This window comes from Rhinatrema bivittatum, chromosome 2 (assembly GCF_901001135.1).
Source record: "Rhinatrema bivittatum chromosome 2, aRhiBiv1.1, whole genome shotgun sequence".
Lineage (NCBI taxonomy): Eukaryota > Metazoa > Chordata > Amphibia > Gymnophiona > Rhinatrematidae > Rhinatrema > Rhinatrema bivittatum.
In genome coordinates, this window is record NC_042616.1 from 529,903,012 (window position 1) to 529,921,272 (window position 18,261).

An 18,261-nucleotide genomic window follows, 5' to 3' on the forward strand; every position below is an offset into this window, starting at 1 on the left:
TGGGTGCATCACTCCTATGCAGCCCCATGGGAGGTGGGAAACCCCGCAGGCACGTTGTTCCTCTGCAGGCCTGCGGGGGGCCATGAAACCTTGCGGGTGCATGTCGAGCTGCACCACGTTTTTCTCTAGACCCACAAGGGGTGGGAACTCCCGTGGGTGCGTCATCGAGCTGCGCTGTGCGAGGTTCCTCTGTGGGTGCATCATTGAGCTGCATGTCTTGAGGCTCCACTGTAGGCCCAAGGAAGGTGTGGATTTGCTCTGCATCACCCTCGGGGCTATTCCAGGCTGCGGCATCTGAACCTGGCGGGTTCTTGTCTAGTGGCAAGATGAGGCGGTCGCCAAAGGAGCATTTTGGGGGGCTCCCAAATTGTTGCCACCTGAAGCGGTCACCTCACCCTGCCTCATGATATAACCCTGGCTGCTCTGCATGTCTAGAAAGCTAGGTAGAGCAGTGAGGTGTTAGGCAGAATTCTGCAGGCTTTACTGGAAACTGGCTGTGTTATATTAAGCATTAGGGATGTGAATCGGGCTTCGGACGATTGAAAATATCGTTGATATGTTCAAAATCGTCAGAAATTGGGGGCTCCCCCGATATTAATCGTGGGGGTTCTCTTATCATTTTGGGGGGGGCGGGAAAAATGGCACACAAAAATGACCCCTAAACCCACCTGACCCTTTAAAACTAATCCCTTTGCTTCCCCCACCCTCCCGACTCCCCCAAAAAAACATTTTACAGGTACCTGGTGGTCCAGTGGGGGTCCCGGGAGCGATCTCCCGCTCCCGGGCTGTCGGCTGACACTAATCAAAATGGCGCTGATGGCCCTTTGCCCTTACCATGTGGCAGGGTATCCGTGCCATTGACCGGCCCCTGTCACATGGTAGGAGCATTGGATGGCCCGCGCCATTTTTAAAGATGGCGCCGGCCATCCAGTGCTCCCTCCATGTGACAGGGGCTGGCCAATGGCACGGATACTCTGTCATATGGTAAGGGCAAAGGCCATCGTCGCCATTTTTATTAGTGGCAGCCGACGGCCCGAGAGCGGAAGATTGCTCCCGGGACCCCCACTGGACCACCAGGTACCTGTACAATGTTTTTTGGGGGGTTGGGAGGGTGGGGGAAGCAAAGGGATCAGTTTTAAAGGTTCAAGGTGGGTTTTTTGTTTATCGGCTTGGGCGCAGCCGATAAACAAAACCGCGATCGGGCCCGATGGAAAAAAACCCACATGTGAATCAGAACCGGAATCCGAACCGATTCTGGTTCCGATTCACATCTCTATTAAGCATGTCTATTGGAATTCAAGAAAGCTATATCTGTAGTTGCTGGTAACTGAGCTTTTCATTGTTTCATGCCTTCCCTTTGGGACAGCCTTCCAAAGGAGCATAGACTCACTAAGCAAGATGCTTATAATCTAGCCATTTAACCAAACCTATGGCCCACTTGTTAACTTAGTTTGGCATATTGAGGGCTTGGTCATTTGACTTTTTGTGCTAGATCTCAATTCTAGAGACCATGGTATCAATGTTACCCAGGGTTTCAGAGATAAGGTGACAGGGGAGGGGGGAGCCCGGGGGACTTACCACTGCTTTGATTTTGATAATTTTATGGCTGGTTACAGAATGGTCCCTCTGACTGTTTATGACAGGGTTAGACAGCTCCAGTCCTGGAGTGCCACAAACAGGTCTGATTTTCAGGACATCCACAATGGATATGGATGACATATATTTCCATACAGTAGAGGTAGTGCATGCAAATATAGATCATTCATATTCATTGTGAATATCCTGAAACCAGACCTGTTTGTCGAACTCCAGGACCGGTGTTGCCTGCCATTGGTCTATGAGATTAAATTTGTTTTAGAGTGCTATGTTATGATTATAATATATTGTTTTATGTTTATTGCTTGATCTAATCTATTGCTGTATTTTGCTTAACATTATATTTTTGTACCTCACCCAGGCTGTTTCTGTGATAGAACAAGTAATGAAATCTTTTTAATAAATAAATAAATAGGAAGAAGTGACTCACAGTATCGATCATCTGCTGGATCAAGCAGCCCATGAGTTAACACTCACTTCTACATCTAACAGTTATGGATGAGGTGGAGACAACTTCATGTGCATTGTGCTGAAACTCAAGAGAGGAGCACTTGGGCAGAATCCAGAGGTAGCATTGAGAGAAGATCATCTTCCTGGTGGCTGTAGAGGATCGTAAGTATTCCTTTGGGAAATCTTAGGACTTAAAAAGTTTGGAGAGAGATGAAATAGTGGGGTATATTCTTTTGAGTTTGTGTGTGTCCAAAAAAATAAGCAAGTCAGAGGGAGTTAATTCTAGTGTCTGTCTTTTCCTCACGTCCACCCATCCACCCCAGCTCATTCTTTGATTTATAGGTAAGAGACACTTTATTATTAAAAATCAAGCAGGCTCTTATCTAAATTATATTATTGCAACAGCCCTTATTATGAATTTAATCATCCCCTTGTAGGTCACTATCAGTTGAATTAGTGAATACATCTATAAATGTAAAAGTCTCTAATTGTACAATTCCTACTCCCGCAACAACCTAACTTTAACTAGGACCTCAACAAAAATTAGGTGAAGGCAGCAGTCCAGCAGCAAGAAGGGGGCCTTCCAGTTTTTTGCATCACGTGTCACATGAATGATTTTTTACTCGCTGGTGAGAGGTTGTATGTGTACACCTGGAGCAAAGAACTCATGGCTCCAAGAGAATGAGTCTAATCTCTGGAGGCTAGGGTTGCAGACCTGGAGGAGTTGAGGCAGACAGAGAGGTATATTGATGAGACCTTCAGGAACATAGTAGCCAAATCTTAAATCCAGTCTGGTAGATCTGGTGCTGCCTTGGATCGGAAAGGTCTCCTGGTTGGAGAGCATCACCTTGGTGTAGCACGAAATGATCCTATAGCAAGGACCTGCTGTCCAGGTGATGCATTGTCCTTTCGCACTGAGGATGAGTCTCCCAGGGCTACTGCCCAGGAGGGAAGGGTTAGGTTGGTCGTCGTAGTTGATAATTCGATTATTAGAAATGTAGATAGCTGGGTGGCTGGTGGATGTGAAGACTACCTGGTAATTGCCTGCCTGGTGAGAAGGTGGTGGCCCTCACGCATCACCTAGATAGGATTTTAGACAATGCTGCAGAGGAGCCAGCTGTTGTGTTGAATATGGGCACCAATGACTTAGGAAAATGTGGGAGGAAGATTCTGGAAGCCAAATTTAGGATTTTAGGTAGAAAGCTGAAATTCAGAACCTCCAGGGTGGCATTCTCTGAAATGCTCCCTGTTTCGTGTACAGGTCACCAGAGACAAGCAGAGCACCGGAGTCTCAATGTGTGGATGAGATGATGGTGCAGGCAGGGAAGAAGGATTCAGTTTTGTAAGGACCTGGGCAACCTTTAAGGGAAGGGGGAGACTTTTCTGAAAGGATGGAGTTCCACCTTAACCAGAGTGGACCCAGGCTGCTGACGCTAACTTTTAAAAAGGAGATAGAGCAACTTTTAAATTAGAAAAAGGGGGAAACCCGACAGTTACTCAGCAGTGCATAATTCAATGGGATATATCTTCAAAGGATACTAATGAAACAGAAGAGTTAGGACATCCCAACAGAAAGATTCCAATAAAAGCAGAAGCATTCCATGTGCCTATAAGTAAAGAATCATCTAAGCAAAAAGATTCCAAATTATCCCTATCAACTAAAAAGCAGGTTGTTAATACAAATAAAAAAAACACACTTTGAAATGTCTGAATGCCAATGCCAAAAGTCTAAGAAGCAAGATGGGAGAGTTGGAGTGTATAGCAATGAATGATGAGATAGACATAATAGGCATCTCAGTGACCTGGTAAAAGGAGGATAAACAATGGGACAGCGCTATATCAGGGTACAAATTAAATTGCAATGATAGGGAGCATCAACCTGGAGGGGGTGTGGTGCTTTATGTCCAGGAGGGTTTAGAGTCCAATAGGATAAAGTTCATACAAGAGACTAAATGCTCAGTAGAATCTATATAGGTAGAAATCCCGTGTGTGTTAGGTAAGAATATAGTGATAGGAGTATACTACCGTCTACCTGGCCAAAATGATCAGACAAATGATGAAATGCTAAGTGAAATCAGGGAAGTTAACCAATTTGGCAGTGTAGTAATAATGGGAGATTTCAATTACCCTAGTATTGACTGGGTAAATTGTAGAGACATAAAGTTCCTGGATAGAATAAATGACTGCTTCATGAAGCAATTGTTTAAGGAACCATCGAAGAGAGGGAGATATTTTAGATCTAATTTTTAGTGGAACGCTTGATTTAGTGAGAAAGGTAACGGTAATGGGGCCACTTGGCAATAGTGATCATTATATAATCACATTTGAATTAATGACTGGAAGGGGAAAATATGTATATCTACAGCTCTAACACTACATTTTCAAAAGAGAAACTTTGATAAAATGAGGAAAATAATTAGAAAAAAACTGAAAGATGCAGCTGCAAAGGTTAGGCGTGGTTATTGTTTAAAAATACCATCTTTGAAACGCAGTCCCAATGTATTCCACACATTAAGAAAGGTGAATGGAAGGCCAAATGACTACCAACATGGAAGGTAAGGGGAAAGAGGTCATTTTAGCCAGAAAAAAGTCCTTCAAAAATTTGAAAAGGATCCAGCTGACGGAAATAGGTAAAGCATAAGCATTGTCAAGTTAAATATAAAACTTTGATAAGACAGACTAAGAGAGAATTTGAAATGAAGTTGGCTGTAGAGGCAAAAACTCATAATAAAAACTTCTTAAAATATATCCAAAGCAGTAAACCTGCAAGGGAGTTGGTTGGACTGTTAGATGACTGAGAGGTTAAAGGGGCTGATAAGGCCATCGCAGAAAGATTAAATGAATTCTTTGCTTCTGTGTGTACTAATGAGGATGTTGGGAGATACCAGTACTAGAGACGGTTTTCAAGGGTGATGATTCAGATGAACTAAACCAAATCATGGTGAACCTGGAAGATGTAGTAGGTCAGATTAAGAAACTAAAGAGTAGCAAATCACCTGGACCAGATGGTATGCACCCCAGGGTTCTGACAGAACTCAAAAATGAAATTTCAGATCCATTAGTAAAAATATGTAACATATCATTAAAATTATCCATTGTATCTGAAGACTGGAGAGTGGCTAATGTAACTCCAATATTTAAAAAGTACTCCAGGGGTGATCCAGGAAACTATAGACCAGTGAGCCTGACTTCAGTTCCGGGAAAAATAGTGAAAACTATTTTAAAGATCAAAATCACAGAGTATATAGAAAGACATAGTTTAATGGAAGACAGCCAGCATGGATTTACCCAAGGGAAGCCTTGCTTCACAAATGTGCTACATTTTTTTGAAGGGGTTAATAAACATGTGGATAAAGGAGGCTCTCTTTGGCATACTGCAAGTACTTAAAAGGGCATTAGCAGTAAATATGAGAGATTGAGATCACTTCTAACATACCCTGGCTAATGATTGAGGGTCGTTCCTGTCAAGGTATGTATAAAATAAACCCATTTGAAGACACTGCCCCAAGAGTAAAAAGTAACCTCAACTTTACTTAATTAAGGACATTTAATGATGAACAAATGGTAATACATATACAGGATGCTGATGCACAAAAGATGCAGAGCAACAAACCCTAGGAAATAGTCCCAGAGTTACTCTAAACAAAAATGTTCCAGTTAAGGAAAAAAGACAAAAGAAGAGGGGAACACAAATCTCTTTCAATATATTTTTGAGTGAAGAATACTGAAGTGGTAGTGTACAAAAGAATAAAGAGACAGACCTTGAAGGTAGAAAAAGAACACAATCCTGTGCTGATAAATTCTTTGGTGCAGACCTGAACTTAGCTGGTAATGTCCTTTATCTCTTATCTCAGAGGCACTGAGGTTACAGGTCTGCCTAACTAAGTTATAGCAATGCACTCAGGGGTAATTAGTAGATATTTCTTCCCATGGAGTGAACTCGCCCACTTGATTTCCACAGGCAGAGCTCCAACACAGCCACACAATTGATTGTATAATTGCATTTTCAGCTGCACAGCAAATAGTGGGAAAGCCTGACCTGAAACCACACATCTAATCCTGCAGGCCAACTACTTAAAGAGAGGAACAGGCAAGATTTTCAACAGAAGTAAATGTCATTATGTTCAAGAGGCAAAACTTCTTACATGTATAAAGGATACAAAAATAACTCCACCATATGGAGTATCAGCAACATTTATTTCACAATCATTATAATATCTTTTACAGATAAGGCAAAGAGAGTCACCAGTTGTTATACTGTAGCACTAAACAGTGCAAACACCACATTTCTACGTACACTTACACAGCAGAACAACGCCAAGTGACAAAAGAGCCAAGTATATCAGGAGAAGATACATCATCTACTTTAGAGAGAGGATAAAGGCACATAGTTAACTAAGGAAGGCAAAAATGACAAGAGGCAGTGTCTCCTGCAACATACGGGCACAGCTTATACAGCCACAGAGAAAAAACAAGATGTGGGAGGCATTACATTCAAGGCAAGATTCTGCTGGTGTGCCTTTTGCCTGTCAAACTGAGAACCTGCCTGTTTGCTTTCCTTGTACACCCCTAGTTCAGAGTCCTCATCCTCTCAGGTTGTCTGTCGGGTTTGGGAAGACTGCGTGTTAAGAGTGAAAACCTCCAGATGAGCTCTCGGGACTCTGATGCTTTTTCTCTGGGTGTTTACAAGTTCTGTCACTGTGCTTTGACTGACACCAGGGCTGTGATGCTGTCTTCTAATAGACTTAGTTTTTGGGTACTAATAGACTTAGGGGTAGATTTTCAAATAGCGCGAATTGGCCTACTTTTGCTGGCGCATCAGGCGCAAGCAAAAGTAAGCTGGATTTTAGTAGATATGCGCGGAGCCGCGCGTATCTGCTAAAAACCTGGATCGGCGCGCGCAAGGCTATTGATTTTGTATAGCCGGCGCGCGCCGAGCCGCACAGCCTACCCCCGTTCCCTCCGAGGCCGCTCCGAAATCGGAGCGGCCTCGGAGGGAACTTCCTTTTGCCCTCCCCTCACCTTCCCCTCCCTTCCCCTACCTAACCCACCCACCCGGCCCTGTCTATGCCCCCCCCTTACCTTTGTCGGGGGATTTACGCCTCCCGGAGGGAGGCGTAAATCCCCGCGCGCCAGCGGGCCTCTTGCGCGCCGGAACGCGACCTGGGGGCGGGTACGGAGGGCGCGTCCACGCCCCCGGACCGCCCCGGGCCGTAGCCACGCCCTGTACCCGCCCCCAAAACGCTGCCGACACGCCCCCTAAACGCCGCGACGACCAGGCCCGCCCCCAACACGCCCCCGACACGCCCCCCTCGGAGAACCCCGGGACTTACGCGAGTCCCGGGGCTCTGCGCGCGCCGGTAGGCCTATGTAAAATAGGCTCACCGGCGCGCAGGGCCCTGCTCGCCTAAATCCGCCCGGATTTGGGCGGATTTAGGCGAGCAGGGCTCTGAAAATCCGCCCCTTAGTTTTTGGGTACTTGCCAGGTTCTTATGGCCTAGATTGGTCACTGTTGGAAACAGGATGCTGGGCTTGATGGACCCTTGGTCTGACCCAGTATGGCATTTTCTTATGTTCTTATGTTCTTATTTGGTTGAAGATTGGTTGTGTCTCTAATATCCTGGTGTGGAACTGTTTCACCTCCCTTCTAAGTGTAAAACACTCTTAAGGACAAAACTATTTCGGGCACTGTCACGTGAGTAGCCAGATGGTAAAGGGTTTCCACTTTAATAGATGTTATGGAAATCGTTTGAACACCCAGAATATTTTCACCATGAAATAAATTAAAAGAGAAAAATGATCCCAAAGGCATTTTTTTAAATCAAATAACATTTTTTTTCTGGCAAATAGATAATTTTTTAGGTTCTTCACTTCTAGAAACAAGTGCGATTATCAAACAGAATAAACATTTCAATAATGTCGATATTTTCAATGAGAAATGATTTACTTCTGATATGCAAAACAATTTTTATATTTGACTCTCACTCTAATTCTTAAACACAGTGTTTTGAATAGAAACCGGTTCCTTTACAAGGATTACTTCTCCCTAGGGATGTGCATTCGTCTAGGACAAATAAGACAAGTTCAACGAAATTGTCTAATTTGTCTTGTTTCGGCCACCCTGAAAAACAAAGGAAATTTTCCTGAAATTTCGTTTTTCGGGGTTAGCACGCGCTTACATTGAAATGTTAGCGCGCACTAATGGGAAGTTAGCATGCGCTAACAGGACTTAGCGTGCACTAACACAAAATTTGTGTCAGCTGAAAAAAAAAAAACTAACCGCGGGAAATACAAAATTTCCCGCGGTTCCCCAATAACGAAGCTCGAAACGATCGGGCCATCCAATACACATGTCTACTTCTCACCAAGATACCATCAGATAAGTATTTTTCTCAATTAGTTACTTAATGAGAACAAATACTGAATTTCAACTTTAATTTAAGAAATCTGATTTTGTGTTAACTTTTTATCATGCAAGCATTTCAGGATATTTTAGAATTCTCCAGGTTTCCCTTCAGATAAGTATGAATGTTCTCTTTAACCTTGTTTAACTCTTCAATGACAAACTATGATCTCTTGTCTGTCCATGTGTGTTGTACTAGTGTAATTTACCAAATTTGTCTCTTTTTGTTGGTGCGCACTTATCTTTATTTTATTTCTGGGTAATAAATTATGAGAGCTCAGCTTGTGAACATTGGATAAAGAACATTGACCCAGGAATGAAATGAAGCTTTGGTGGCTTGCTATCAAGGAATAGACAGAGTATGCTGCTTGATAGCGCAGACTGGACCTAGTCTACCACTCTTGATCATGAACTCTCAGGATACAGTGGTTTACCTACTATGTTAACTCAAAACAAATCAATAGCAAAGACTGACTTCCTCACACCACCAGTCTTCTGCAGCTTGCCATGTTGATAGTTGTGTCTTGATGTCTAATTGAGGCTGGAGTTCTTACTAACAGAAATCAAAAGATATCAACCCCGTCTAATTATGCAGGCTTTGTGAGAAATTATAGAGTAAGAAAAATAATCAATGACTCTTTTCTCACATTCCACACTTATAAATTTGCTAGTAAAGAAAGGAAGAAATTATGGGATTTTTACCTTCCAAATTCCAAAGATTTTTCCTCTAAAGAAACAAAATAGAAGTACCTTTATCTACAGGTCCTGTGACCAAAACTGCAACACCTTTATCTACAGGTGGAGTGTATAGAATTTGAATATTTGGGACTTTATGAAATATTTTTTTCTCTGAGATAGAATGTACTTCAGTTAAATCAGTTCAGAATCAGATCATCAATCAACAACTCTTCCTCACATTCACTTAATTATCACACAGGCCAATACAGAAAGAAACGAGGGAGAGCAGGCGAGTGTCCTGTGCGCGTGATCCAGTAAAGAAAAATATGCTAATTAGGGCCCGCGGTAAAAAGAGGCGCTAGGGACACTAGCGCATCCCTAGCGCCTCCTTTTTGACAGGAGTGCGGGCTGTCAGCTGGTTTGACAGCCGACGCTCAATTTTTCTGGCGTTGGTTCTTGAGCCCACTGACAGCCATGGGTTCAGAAACCGGACACCGGCAAAATTGAGCATCTGGTTTTCAACCCGCAAGCCGTGGGCTGATTTTAAATTTTTTTATTTTTTATTTTTAATTATTTTTTACTTTTTGGACCTCCGACTTAATATCAACATAATATTAAGTTGGAGGGTATACAGAAAAGCAGTTTTTACTGCTTTTCTCTTCACTTTCCTGGTGCCGGCAGAAATTAACGCCTACCTTTGGGTAGGTGCTAATTTCTGAAAGTAAAATGTGCGGCTTGGCTGCACATTTTACTTACTGAATTGCGCGGGAATAACTAATAGGGCCATCAACATGCTGTTGCGGGCGCTGTTAGTTTCGGGGGGGGGGGGGGGGTTGGCCGCGCATTTTTTACACACTATTTATTTATTTATTTATAACTTTTTTTATACCGAAGTTCAGGTAACAGAATTACTTATCACTCCGGTTTACATTATAACAATTAGAAAACAATGACAACATATGTCTTACAATGAACAAGGGAGTGAACAACTTGGATAATATAACATAACATGGTAGGAGCACTAGATGGCCCGCGCCATTTTTAAAGATGGCGCCGGCCATCCAGTGCTCCCTCCATGTGACAGGGGCCGGCCAATGGCACGGATACCCTGTCACATGGTGACATGGTAAGGGCCATCGGCACCATCTTGATTAGTGGCAGCCGACGGCCCGGGAGCAGGAGATCGCTCCTGGGACCCCCACTGGACCACCAGGTACCTGTAAAAAGTTTTTGGGGGGGTCGGGAGGGTAGGGGAAGCTATGGGATTAGTTTTAAAGGGTCAGGGTGGGTTCATGGGTTATTTTTGTGTGCCGTTTTTCCCACCCTCCTCCAAAACGATAAGAGAACCCCCATGAACAATTTTGTGGGGTTTTCCTATCGTTTTGGGGAGCCTCCTATTTCTGATGATTTTGAAAATATCGTACGATATTTTCAATCGTCCGAAGCCCGATTCACATCCCTAGCAGAATCTATATGGGTAGAAATCCCATGTGTGTTGGGTAAGAGTATAGTGATAGGAGACTATACTACCGTCCACCTGGAGGGTGGCCAATGTAACCCCAATATTTAAAAAAGGCTCCAGGGGCGAACCGGGTAACTATAGCCTGACTTCAGTGCCGGGAAAAATAGTGGAAACTATTCTCAAGATCAAAATCATAGAGCATATAGAAAGACTTGGTTTAATGGAACACAGTCAACATGTATTTACCCAAGGTACGTCTTGCCTAACAAACCTGCTTCATTTTTTTGAAGGGGTTAATAAACATGTGGATAAAGGTGCACTGGTAGATGTAGTGTATTTGGATTTTCAGAAGGCATTTGACAAAGTCCCTCAGGAGAGGCTTCTAAGAAAACTAAAAAGTCATGGGAGAAAGTCCTTTCATGGATTACAAACTAGTTAAAAGACAGGAAACAGAGAGTAGGATTAAATGGTCAATTTTCTCAGTGGAAAAGGGTAAACAGTTGAGTGCCTCACGGATCTGTACTTGGACCAGTGCTTTTCAATATGTATAAAAATGATCTGGAAAGGAATACGACAAGTGAGATTATCAAATTTGCGGATGACGCAAAATTATTCAGAGTAGTTAAATCACAAGCAGACTGTGATACATTACAGGAGGACCTTGCAAGACTGGAAGATTGGGCATCCAAATGGCAGATGAAATTTAATGTGGACAAGTGCAAGGTGTTGCATATAGGGAAAAATAACCCTTGCTGTAGTTACACGATGTTAGCTTCCATATTAGGAGCTACCACCCAGGAAAAAGATCCAGGCATCATAGTGGATAATAATTTAAAATTGCTCAGTGTGCTGCAGCAGTCAAAAAAGCAAACAGAATGTTAGGAATTATTAGGAAGGAAATTATTAATAAAACAGAATATGTCATAATGCCTCTATATCGCTCCATGGTGAGACCGCGCCTTGAATACTGTGTACAATTCTGGTCTCCGCATCTCAAAAAAGATATAGTTGCAATGGAGAAGGTTCAGAGAAGGGCAACCAAAATGATAAAGGGGATGGAACAGCTCCCCTATGAGAAAAGGCTGAAGAGGTTAGGGCTGTTCAACTTAGAGAAGAGACGGCTGAGGGGGGATATGATAGAGGTCTTTAAGATCATGAGAGGTCTTGAACGAGTAGATGTGAATCGGTTATTTACACTTTCGAATAATAGAAGGACTAGGGGGCATTCCATGAAGTTAGCAAATAGCACATTTAAGACTAATCGGAGAAAATTCTTTTTCACTCAACGCACAATAAAGCTCTGGAATTTGTTGGCAGAGGATGTGGTTAGTGCAGTTAGTGTAGCTGGGTTCAAAAAAGGTTTGGATAAGATCTTGGAGAAGTCCATTAACGGCTATTAATAGCAATGGCTATTCCCTAAGTAAACTTGATTAAGTGCATCAGTAGCATGGGATCTTCTTAGTGTTTGGGTAATTGCCAGGTTCTTGTGGCCTGGTTTGGCCTCTGTTGGAAACAGGATGCTGGGCTTGATGGAGCCTTGGTCTGACCCAGCATGGCAGTTTCTTATGTTTTTATGTTCCATTTAGTCTAGTACTCTTTCACAGGAACCTATGACCTGGTCTCTCCCCTTCAGTCTTCAGCTCAACTCTGTCAGAAGCTTCACAACATGCTCAGTGAAAATCCTCAGCAGAGATCCCTACCCCTCTGATGTCATTTTAGGAAATTGTACTTATCTACTTCAGGAAACCCCTTAGCTAAGGAAAACATCCTTTAAAATAATTTTTAGTAAGCTCAAAACATTCTTTTTCAGTAAATTACTTCTAAAATCTTCCTGTGCTTTGGCTTTATTTAATATTGTAAGACAGATCTAGTCACTTAACTGCTTTGCATAAATACTGAGATAGTCTAGTGTTGCTATAGTGTTACCCCAACGTTGCCTAGGAAATGGCTTAAGGAGTTGTGTTTTCCTCTGAGAGCTGAATGGAGTTTATTTTTTACCACGTTTTACATTGCCTTTTAAAATGAATAGGGAAAATTAATTGAATTAAACCAATGAGAACTCCACTCACACAGTTTGAAACTACACCAAATTTTCAGGTTAGCTTCTCAATAAATGTAACAATTGTCCTGTGTCTTTTCATAACCATATTAGTTATTTTAAGTACTTTTAAAGCTAATTATGTTTATAACTTGAGAATTAAACATTTTCCCCCAAACCAAAGTCAAAACTGTTTTTATAATCCAATCTGTTGACCACCACCATCAAACCCCAGTTTCTGAAATGGTTTTATCACTTTTTAATCTCAGGGACCCCCTGGGAAAAATAGGTGGAATAACTCAATTAATATCCATTTTTGACCCCAAATTCTTATGGTGTCAGGTTACAAGAACCCCTAAACCAGACCAACACTGTCAAATATTAATTTTTATTAAAATTAAAAAGTTTAATAAACTTCTTGGCGCCAGGTTCGCCAGGGTGCTTCCTGGGGGCTGAAACTTAGGTGAAAGCCTCCTTTCAAGCTCTCCACCAAAAACAAGCTTCTTCTTATATTTTTAAACTCATTGGTTTTAATTTTTTTTTTTTTTTTTATAACTTTAAAACTTTAATTTGCCTTCAGGGCAGTTCCTCGCTGACATCACTTGCAGACGTCAGCGAGGACCCTTGGGCCCGCATTATAATTGTACCTGGGCTTTGATTACAGCCCCAGTGCTGTCTGCTCCTTTACTCTCCCAGTATCTCCAGCGCTGCCACTGCACCATGGCCCCAGCCGCACTGAAGCGGCACTAATTTATTTTTTTTTAAAACTTTGCTGTGGCACTCAGGCCTCTCTTCAGGCTGCTGGGAGCTCCCCAGGATCCTGCGACCCCCTCCTTTATTCTTTGCAGCCCACCACTGCTTTAACTTTAATCATGGCTTAGCCACTGCCATTAGCAATGGTTACATGGAATAGACTTAGTTTTTGGGTACTTGCCAGGTTCTTATGGCCTGGATTGGCCACTGTTGGAAACAGGATGCTGGGCTTGATGGACCCTTGGTCTGACCCAGTATGGCATTTTCTTATGTTCTTATGTTCTTATGGCTCACTGCCCTGTGTGTGTGTGTGTGTGTGTGTGTGAGTGTGAGTGTGTGTGTGTGTATGGGGAACCCTGGAGTGACCGGCCCCTCCTTTCTATGGCAGCTCATCACTGCTTTCAGTTTTATTCATGATTTCGTGCCACCAGCAGCAACAGGTTGCCACTGCTCCGAGCCACATCTATGCCTTCCTGGGGGAGCTTCCCCCACTAGAGGCTGCTGTACTGATTTGCAACTGCTTGTTTAAGAGCAAATGACCCCTAATGTTGTGTGGATTTTTAGTTTGGTTTATAGAGAGAGAGAGCATTTCCTTTCAGTTCTCTTAATTTTTTTTTAGAGTAAAGGCCCAAAGCATTGGCTGAGGAGTCTTAGAAAATAAGAGTGATTTTCATCTCACATCCAGTGGTTGAAATCTTCAGTGATGTTTGCAGTTTATTATTTCTGTGGGATTTTGGTTCGGGAGCAAGCTTTTTTTTCCATATTCGGGAACGATAGCCTAAATACTCAGATCTTCATGGTGTGGGAAGGAGGAAGAAGGGGGGGGGAGACCCAAGGAATATTTATTACCTCAGGTACTGGGAGATAGGGTATCGGGGCTTGGGGAATCTCAGCTGTGAAGGAGGGGTGGAATTATGACGCAGGGCACAGGGATAGTGCTGATAATTATGCCAGCTACCCCTGTACTTAGTTTTGGTCACATAGATAAAATGGCTAATGCTGAAAATCAGTGCTAGGTGCTATGATTCTCTCTCCTGACCTAACCCTGCCTACCTGTCTACCCATTTTTCAGGCCTCAGAATTTAGGGGCCTTGTGAATTTAGGGACCTAAATTCAGGCAGTCAGTAGGGAACATTTTTCACTAAGGTAGATGTAGGTACTCAGCTCCTTAAGTTAGGCATCTAGATTTTAATATCTACTTATATGACTGGAATGTAATCACTGTATACTCCAGCAACTAATCGGAAGCACTTTGTAGTCCATTCCTTCACAAGCTTTTGTTGAATGGTCCCGGTGGTGGGCCTTTTTCAATTAAAACAATCTAAATCTGGCCTTCATTTTTCATCGGGGTATCATAGTCTGTCCACACACTTTAGCACAGATGTGATTCTAGCTGGATGGCATAGCCAGATCCAATTACTCTTGGATTGCATATATTTTTCTTTCAGTTAAATACAAAAAAATTATGTACCCAAATGTTTAATTTTCCTGGTGGCTGAGGCTCAGTAAAAATGATTAAACTGTCACAACTGTAAGTTCAGTCTATGAATTAAGTGAGGCATGACAGACTATTGTTCTTAGTTTCTATGCTGCTTTCTTGTATATGGTTTTACATCGACTGGAATTTTAACATAATATACCCCTCATGCGATCTGGTTTAGAAATAGCACTGATGCTATATATCAGTGAACAGAGAAAAAGATTTTACACCCAAATTTCTAAAAGAAAAGAACAGAACATATTTCAGTGTTCTCTAAGCCCGCAAGTAAATAGGGTCCTCCACATTTCAATAGCAAGAAAATATAACACACTTGAATTCTCAAATTCCAAAATCATGGAAAAAGAGAAGACAAAGGTGTTTATATATTTATATATATATATATTTTAAGATTTGTGAAAAAGTAAAGGGATACTCCTGCATAGTATCATGGTGATATACACCTCCAGAGTGTAGAATTCTCCCACATGTTTTGCAAGGGCAATGATCCTTTGATTGAGCAGTTTATTACAGACCAAGGGGGAAGTCTATCTCAGCAAGTGGTATCAGAAACAGACAGGCTCCAGAGAAAGAGATCAAGAGCATGTCAGGCTGTCTCACCCTTCAACTGTTTCCTTCCTGGTTTCCTTTCACTTGCAAAACTTTTTGTGATGTTTACAGGCAGAGTTGCTCCTCATATCTGGTGTAGGTTTGCTTTGTTCTCTCTCCCCGCTTCCCACTGAAGAGGCCATTTCGCCCCCATTTCAGTGGGTTACCAGATTAAAACGTGGTTCCTCTATTCTGGATAACATGTATACGGTACTTATGTTTCTGTAATGCGCTTTTCCTTGGGGGATTACAAATTAATTTAAGCATTTGATTTAGCAACTCTACGGGCTGGAGAGACTTACAGGCTGATGCAATACGGTGCGCTGAGAGTTCCGCGCAGTTCAATGCCTCTTAAATGCACATTTTCTGCATGTAATGCTAATGGGCGATGCAGCAAGGATTTGTACGTGTAGAGAATCTGTGTGCATAACCATGTAGAAAAGCATGGCACCCGCTCATGTAAATCTAATGCAAATGAGGTCATTAGCCATTACTCTCCTATGCAGGGAGGAGCATACAATTCCCAACAACCCAAAGCATCCTTTAATAGCCCTGGAATTATAGCTCCAGCTTAGAGAAGGAGTACAGTTAACTCGCAGTCATAAGAGCCAGAATCAGCAAAGGATTTCTCCAGCACAATGGTATATCTGTGTTTCTTTTATCTGCTCACCTATCTCTTGCATATAGATTCCAGAATAAGAAGAGTCAGAGAAGAAAGAGAACAGGATAGAAGAACCACAGGAGAGAACAATGAGGATAGATGAAGGAGAGAGGAGCGTGTGGTTCAGAGAGCTGTGATCCAGAGGCAGTGCATATTCTGAATGCAGACAACACTTCTAGGATTGCCAGAGACAGATGTGGTGCAAAGGTGTCATTTGAGAACAAGGGCTATTTTGAGTGTTTATGAGGATCTTTGCAGAGCGAGAGTTTTATGATATCGCTGGCATGCTGAATGTGATCAGTGTGATAGATTGCACCCATGTTGCTCTCATCTCTCCAGCCAAGTGTGAGAGAGCATTCCGCAACAGAAAACACCTCCACTCAGTGAATATCCAGGTAACGTGCGATGCGCATCTCAAAATACTGAACATTGTCAAGATTTCCTGAGAGCTGTCATGATTGATACATCCTTTCTCAGTTTGCACTTGGGCACAATTTTGCAGATGGGAAATATGGTGATAGCTGGTTGCTTGAGTCCTTCTTTCGGGTGTCACAGGGGGTGGGGCATATCATTGTTATTGCTATGCATTGGGGAGGTAAGGAGCGAGGTTATACGATTGGGTAAACGTGATGGTTGGGGAGGAGGATAACATTGGAGTTTTGGTACTATGTTTGCACCATCATTGGTCATCTCTTTGGGGAGGGGGCGATATATGTGATTGAAAAAGAAACATGGTCAGAGGAGTTTACAGGTTCAGTGCCTGTGGAAAGCAAATTTGATGTTAGCCACTTGATTGTTCATTAATGCTGATGTGTGATTGATTTTTATTGTTCTCTTTTACAGGTGATATAGGAATTAAATGCAAGCCATGGTTGCTCACCCCTCTCCAGGCTACACGTATTGATGCCAAAAGAAGATACAATGAGGCGCATAAAAGCATGAGATCAGTAGTGGAACAGACATTCAACTTGCTGAAAAGTTGTTTTCAGTGCTTGGACCATTCTGGATGTGCACTTCAGTACAGTGTAGAGAAGGTAGCATACGTAGTTATTGCCTGTTGTATGCTGCACAACATCATTTTGAGGTTCGGCATGCAAGAGGAAATGGCTGTCGACTTGGAACCAGATCCATGCTTACATCCAGCCATGGAGAGGACCCAACCATAAGGGGCAACAAGATTCGCCAGATGATAATTGCTGACTAATTTTCATGTAAGTTCTGTAGTCCCCTAGTATTTACCCCTCAGCTCTATTTGTTAGACCGACAAGGAGGAAGATGGATTATCCAAGGGTGAAGTGAGTAATCACCATTCCCTTGTGTTTAATTTCAGGAGGCATAAATTGAAAGTGACTTGATAGACTGGACACCCCAGGAAGCATAAAAGTTCTGTTTACAGTTTTTCTATCTGTTATGTATGTCTCTTGCCATATTCCTTGTTAATAAAAAGAATTTTAACACCACTAATGTGGCCTATTAATCAGGAGTGGGAACCTGACTGGGCAGGGGTCCGAGGAAACCTGACTGGGAGAGAAACTGTCTGGCTAGGGGGTGGATCTCTCCTCACTAGATGTACATCTACACGTGCATACTCAATCTGCACATGCAAGACTGGATGTGCATTCAGTTTGTGTGTTTACATAATCTGCATGGCTCGGGAGCCCTAGAAACCTCAATGGGAGGGAGCCTGACTGGCTAGGGGGTGATACCTCCTCACTGTAACAGTTTTGCCTGCTTCACAGTCTTCCCTTCACCAGAAGTCCTCAGTAAGCCTTGCTCACTACCATGCCAGTTACTTCCTCACAAATCCTACTGCGCCCAAGCATTGGCCCTACTTAACCCAATCTGTTCAATGATTCTCATTGAGTCAACTTGGCTCTCTCACCTTGCTATTCTGTCTTGCAGCTTCTCTTGGCCTCTTGCCTTGCTTTTGCCTCTTCCAGTCCTTATGGCCTTGCTCTATGGCCTCTCAGGTCTTCCTGCCAAACTCTGTGCCCTCCTGGGCTTTCTAGTTGTACCTTAAATCCTCCGGGCCTACTAGGATTCCCTTGCCAGCCTTGTGCCCTGTTGGGCTTTTTTGTTTCCTGTTGCTTGTCTAGTCCTGTTCTTGCCCAGTCCTTGTTCAATTCTGTCCTTG

At 42.8% G+C, this 18,261-nt stretch overlaps 1 long non-coding RNA gene across 1 annotated transcript in view; it reads left to right on the forward strand.

Annotated features, from left to right (window-relative positions):
- Positions 1 to 17,581, forward strand: part of LOC115086202 — a 37,062-nt gene extending 19,481 nt beyond the window's left edge. The window contains exons 2-4 of the long non-coding RNA XR_003855148.1: positions 2,012 to 2,208; positions 16,154 to 16,522; positions 16,971 to 17,581. This is a non-coding gene — a long non-coding RNA (uncharacterized LOC115086202). The remainder of the gene's footprint in view (positions 1 to 2,011; positions 2,209 to 16,153; positions 16,523 to 16,970) is intronic.
- Positions 17,582 to 18,261: the final 680 nt, after the last annotated feature.